The sequence below is a fragment of the Alosa pseudoharengus genome, unplaced genomic scaffold, assembly GCF_046254945.1.
Source record: "Alosa pseudoharengus isolate Yale_2024_CS ecotype anadromous, Long Island Sound unplaced genomic scaffold, YU_APseudo_1.1 YU_APseudo_1.1_scf_6, whole genome shotgun sequence".
Classification (NCBI taxonomy): Eukaryota; Metazoa; Chordata; class Actinopteri; order Clupeiformes; family Clupeidae; genus Alosa; species Alosa pseudoharengus.
The window spans coordinates 33,396,122-33,401,547 of NW_027468848.1; the positions used below are offsets into that span (position 1 = coordinate 33,396,122).

The 5,426-nt window shown below is 37.5% G+C and overlaps 1 long non-coding RNA gene across 1 annotated transcript; it reads right to left on the reverse strand.

Annotated features, from left to right (window-relative positions):
- Nucleotides 1-1,967: 1,967 nt before the first annotated feature.
- Nucleotides 1,968-5,208, reverse strand: LOC143105739 (uncharacterized). Its single transcript, XR_012983528.1, has 4 exons — nucleotides 4,884-5,208; nucleotides 3,667-3,868; nucleotides 3,038-3,128; nucleotides 1,968-2,891 (listed from the first exon to the last, which is right to left on the reverse strand). It is a non-coding gene; the product is annotated as an uncharacterized LOC143105739 (long non-coding RNA).
- Nucleotides 5,209-5,426: the final 218 nt, after the last annotated feature.

Genomic DNA, 5,426 nt, shown 5'->3' on the forward strand with positions numbered 1-5,426 from the left:
GCTATGCAACCCATTGGCAAACGTTTACCTGGATATGTCCTTTTAGCTTATGTCATGTTTATGTCAAGCTTATGTTTGCTAGCTTGTGGGCTTAGTTTGAGTAGTGCTACCAAAATCATAGAAATTAATAAAATTGCAAGACATTTACCTCTTCTATGATCCAAGAATAATTTCATTCGAGTTGTTTTTTTTTACATTTATTTTAAAGGAGAATTCCGGTGTGATTTTGACCTAAAGTGTTTTGAAACATGATACCGAGTGTGAACGTATGTCTCATAGCCCATCTCGGCTTGTCCCCTGCACTCCGAAATCTGGCGCTAGTTAGCCGATGCTACCAACAAGGCGGTCAATGGTGGTGCCTCGGCATCGGCATAGCCATGCAAATAAATCACTGTTTTACACCATTTACGAGGCTCAATGTATCTCCACACTTCATTGGTAGACTTCCAAGGGCCCTGACATTTAAAACGAGACATTGAGAACTTTGAAAAAGCACTGGTAGTTTACTTACAAGACGATTTATACAGACAGTATCTTCTCGAAGTTTAGCGTTTGCAGCCATCTTGAATTTAGTCACGATAAGTCGAGCGACGAGTAAGAATGAACAGGTATGATAAGGGATCAGATTCCAAAAATAATTCCGTGGAAATGCATGGATTCCAGTTGCTGCTACTGGAGGAAACTGTAATCCATGCATTTCCACAGAATTATTTTTGGAATCTGATCCCTTATCATACCTGTTCATTCTTACTCGTCGCTCGACTTATCGTGACTAAATTCAAGATGGCTGCAAACGCTAAACTTCGAGAAGATACTGTCTGTATAAATCGTCTTGTAAGTAAACTACCAGTGCTTTTTCAAAGTTCTCAATGTCTCGTTTTAAATGTCAGGGCCCTTGGAAGTCTACCAATGAAGTGTGGAGATACATTGAGCCTCGTAAATGGTGTAAAACAGTGATTTATTTGCATGGCTATGCCGATGCCGAGGCACCACCATTGACCGCCTTGTTGGTAGCATCGGCTAACTAGCGCCAGATTTCGGAGTGCAGGGGACAAGCCGAGATGGGCTATGAGACATACGTTCACACTCGGTATCATGTTTCAAAACACTTTAGGTCAAAATCACACCGGAATTCTCCTTTAACTAATGACATGGAAGACATTCCCAATTGCATCCACAAATGCACTATGCAAAAGTGATTTACACTCGTAGCCGAACACAGTGAGATGCAAGCCTTCCAATCCACTCAGAAATGTAATTAGGCTACTCGCACGTCCTTAAAGGGGCAGGCAGTCAATTAGACGTACACCACCAATGTAATGACATTAAACAGAAGTGTAGTCAAATAGTTTAAATCAATATGAAATTACTAGATACACTGAAAAAAATGACATGCAAGAATTACTTAATTTTATTTAGGTAACCATTTGCACTCAATTTAATTTAGCTACATCCAGCCATATAGATTTAGTTGAATTTGCTTAATATTTTCTTGCAATTAAAGCTAAACTAAATTGAGTAGTTACAACTAAATCAAGCCAAGCAAACTCCAATCAAATATTTTGAGTAAAAATTAGTATTAGGTAACCATTTGCACACAATTTAATTTAGCTACATCCAGCCATATAGATTTAGTTGAATTTGCTTAATATTCTCTAATGCAAGAATTACTTAATTTTTTTTAGGTAACCATTTGCACTCAATTTAATTTAGCTACATCCAGCCATATAGATTTAGTTGAATTTGCTTAATATTCTCTAATGCAAGAATTACTTAATTTTTTTTAGGTAACCATTTGCACTCAATTTAATTTAGCTACATCCAGCCATATAGATTTAGTTGAATTTGCTTAATATTTGTATATAATTTCATTGGTAAAAATTAAGTTAAACTTCAAATTCAGGTTAAATAGTATTAACTTAAATCTCAAACAGAAATGGTATAACTGTCTTTATTAAAAACAAATGTTCAACACAGAAACACACATATGAACACACATTGTGACCCTTTGCTCTAAAAAATAATAATTTTCCCGCTCTCAAACCAAAGCAAAAGCAAAGGCAGTAGTGCCAAAGAGAGAGAGTGTGAGCACCAAAAGAGAGAAAGAAAGATTCAATAAATGGTTGTGAACCTTTGACCAAAGCCAAACACCTTACCAGTGAAAGATTGTGTGTGTGTGTGTGTGTGTGTGCGTGCGTGTGTAAGTAAATGTGCCGAGATAGAATGACAGAAAGACAGTGAGAAAGAAAGAATGAGAGAAAGACAGTGAGAAAGAAAGAAAGGTTCACAACCATTTATTGAATCTTTCAAATCAAGTCAATCATGACTGTGTGTGTGTGTAAAAGTGTGCAGAGAGAGAGGACGAACGATAAAGAGAGAGAGAGAAAGAGAGAGACAGCAGGGAAGAGAGAGAAGAGGCCCACTTGCCCATCTAATGATTTGGTTCTTAAGATTGAGAACCTTGGGTAGGAGCTTATCACCATCCATCTGAATGACAACTTTTTGCATGAATTTGTAATAGTATTGAAGAGTTCAACATTGATTCAATGTGTATATGACCCCTAGCTTCACCAAAGTCCTTTTAGGCAAGTCCCTGCACTCGGCAGCCATAATGCAATGCTTTTTTGGCACTCATCGGGCATCCTATTTGGCAGAAATGCGCGTGCGCAAGGCTTCACGACACCAACCTTACTCCAGCACCGAGTTCACAACACATGATTGGAGGATTTTTTGAGTGCTGTGTCTCCTCATTAGAAAGTCTCTGGCTTCACTGCACAGCCTTGTGCAACAGACCAAGGTTCCTCCAAAATGATGCCTCCATCCACAACGATGCCGATGTCCTCATGTTCCAAGGGGTGGTTTTCTCTTGACACCTCCTTGCCATGGATATCCTGTACAAAATTTAAAAAGCTGCTTTAGGTTGACGCTTGAGAAAAGGTACGAGCTGGGAGCTGGCTTAAAGTTTTTGGCTTAAAAATTGGCATAAAAATGCAATTTTTATTGCAATTTCAACATGCCCTTGGTTAGTGTTACTTACCATGTACATGTATGAGAGAATCATCATCTTCACCAAAGTAAAGGCACGGGGTCTTGATGGCTGCCTCCCTCCTCAGATGTACAGTCTCTGTCTGTTCAGATACAGGGATATTAATTATTTTGTGAAAATACAATCAATACTCTAAATAATAATAACCTCTATTTATAAAGCACTTTTAATACGGAAGATTCAGTTCAGAGTGCTTTGCAACAGAAAACAGGCATTTGGCAAGCATTTCTTTCCCCTGTATTGGTTGAAACACACCCCATAATCACATCCCAACGAAGCAGCGCCAGACTTAAATTCTGACAGGAACTGAGTATAACGACATCAGGCTAATAAGTGAGTGTACCAGTTGGGGAAGGAACAATGTGAGCAACGGGAAAATGAGTGAGTGGGTAAATGTATGACGACTCATGTAGTCGTATCAACCCTGAGGAGTCCAGTTATAGTTAGACACAAAATTATAATGCCTCTATCTGTCGCTATGTTGTAATAAGGAACATAAGAGCAATGTGTGAGTAGGGTGACTATAAGTGATGGCAGTTGCAAATAGCAGAAACAGATCCAATGTGATCATTGTATGTAATATGTAAGAGAAGTAAACAATAATAGTAATACAAACTTACACCTTGCAAAATCCTCAAATGTTTGGTCATTTTATGTCCTTTAAACCTTCTTCTGGAACTTATGACCTTCTTCTTCTGGAAAACGGCGGTCACTGGACATCCAAGGTTACGCATCTTTGACCTGTAGCTTGCCTGAATACCCAAGCATCACAGGCATTTCCTGATCCAGTCATCAAGCAAGGACATTTCTCAATACCTGTAACTAAAGATAGAAACACATTTATAATATAAATATAAAGTATACATTTATGAAATATACTTATTTAATACATACACAAATGGTACTAGTTAATCAAACGATTTTGACACTTCATTTAATTGACATTTGACACATTATCTTACAATCTACCAACAATAGCTACACAGCCCTGCTTGTTGGTCTGACTGTCCCCTTGAAGGGAAAACATTTCGAATTTCAACACCATGGAACAAATAAAATGTTCAAGCAATATCTGCTTAACAGGTGCGTAGCATCAGCCTGTCCAGATCTTGCACTGCTGTTGAGTTTGAGAAATGCCACCACCACCACCATGCATATTCAGCGCTGGCGATGACATGAAATAGTGGTACTCCATTACTGACAGAATAAATAAACACGTTTCTAAACCTAGCGTAAATGTGGCTTTTGCCCAACATTGTCCGAGTTATGACCTGACCTAATCACTCACAAAACATGCGTCCTATTTCTTTCCTTTTTACATGTACCTTGGCCTGCATTCTGAGTCTCCAAACAAATGTATTTTGCAAACTCGGCATTGCTCAAGTTAAGTGTCAGTTGACTCCACAGAGGTCGGTGAAAACGTGTTTGGTCTGCTGCATAACGTGTTCGGTTAGCTAACTAGCAACGTTAAGGTCAACCATATTTCAGGCAAGATCTGTGTTCCAATTCAGTTAGCAGCTAATGTTAACTGTACAAACTTTAATGGGTCCACTGAGTTTCAACGACCTAAATTGTCTAACATTAAGGTATATATTCATTTTGAAGTTATTCAATCAATTACGTCGAGGAGGTAATAAAAGTAAGATGAACTTGTTAGCCCAGTTAACATTATATTGGAGTAGAACTGCTAGGTAAAGTTAACTTTAGCTAGCTTGCTAGACGATTTCTTAAATATTCAAGAAAACAGCTCTATCGTGTCAAATAAGGCAATTAAAGACACTCCAAATTTGTAATGGTAAACTGACTGTCAAATGACGTTTAATAATATACCACTTACCGTTAAAAGTCAAAAGCGAAGATTTCAAGTGCAGATCCCTTCAAGCCAACGGAACCGTTTGCAAAATGGAGGACAATCATCTTTTGGCAGCCAAATAAACGCATGCGCAGCACTGCCTCTGAAGCAAAACCCTTTTTTCTTGCAGATATTACTTAACTGAAATTAGTTTTTTGTAAAACACAAACAAATCTGAAGCAAACCCCTTTTTTTCTTGCAGATATTACTTATCTGAAATGAGTTTTTGCAAAACACAAACAAATTGAGTATATAAATACAGTTTCATTTAAGAAAAAATTACTACATGTCAAAATCACTTTTTTCAGTGTACTTACTTGGATATTAGTAATTATGCAGGCCACAGACTATGAATTATTAAAAAGATATGAACTTAATATGAATTACAAAATATATGAATGTATTGAAACATATGACATGATACCATCTCTTTAGGTGACTGTCTTTTTTGGACAGTTCTACTATACTGCTTTGTGAATTACCTCAGTCAAAGCATTTTCACAAATAAAGTAGGCCTACTTTGATTTT